The sequence below is a fragment of the Tachysurus vachellii genome, chromosome 18 (genome assembly GCF_030014155.1).
Source record: "Tachysurus vachellii isolate PV-2020 chromosome 18, HZAU_Pvac_v1, whole genome shotgun sequence".
In the NCBI taxonomy this organism is placed as follows: domain Eukaryota; kingdom Metazoa; phylum Chordata; class Actinopteri; order Siluriformes; family Bagridae; genus Tachysurus; species Tachysurus vachellii.
The window spans coordinates 21,981,379-21,981,897 of NC_083477.1; positions in this window are offsets into that span (position 1 = coordinate 21,981,379).

The following is a 519-nucleotide window of genomic DNA, read 5'->3' on the forward strand; positions in this document are numbered from 1 at the left end:
GCGCGGTATAGTGTAGCGTAGCAATATTTATATTACTTACACAGACCATTTCAGCATAACCCCTGTTTTCACCTCTCTCCGAGCCCCAGGTGGGACAAACCGGACTTTCTCTTTCTTTCCTTCTTTCTGCCGGAGCCCCACTGGGGTCGACTCCTCCAACCCAGGGCGAGTCTCGAACCGTGATTCTTTCTGTAGACAGGTAGAGACTCTTAGTCCACTGAGCCATCGGAGCTGACAAGATGTTCTCTCTTTGTTCTATCTTTCTCTTTACACATCATGAGAGAGAACAGACTGAGTTATAAAATAATTATTTACCACTTTATACAGATCACACACACACAGACCGGGATTCAAACCTACATTGTCCTGTTTAATCAGACTCAACATTAACACTCTGAGCCACAAGAACAGCAGGTCACTGCTTTCTTTTTCACTTGTTACACCTGAGCTACAGAGAGAAAAGACCTCAGAAACATTATAATCTCTCTATGAGCCTAAAGTGGGACTCGAACCAGTACT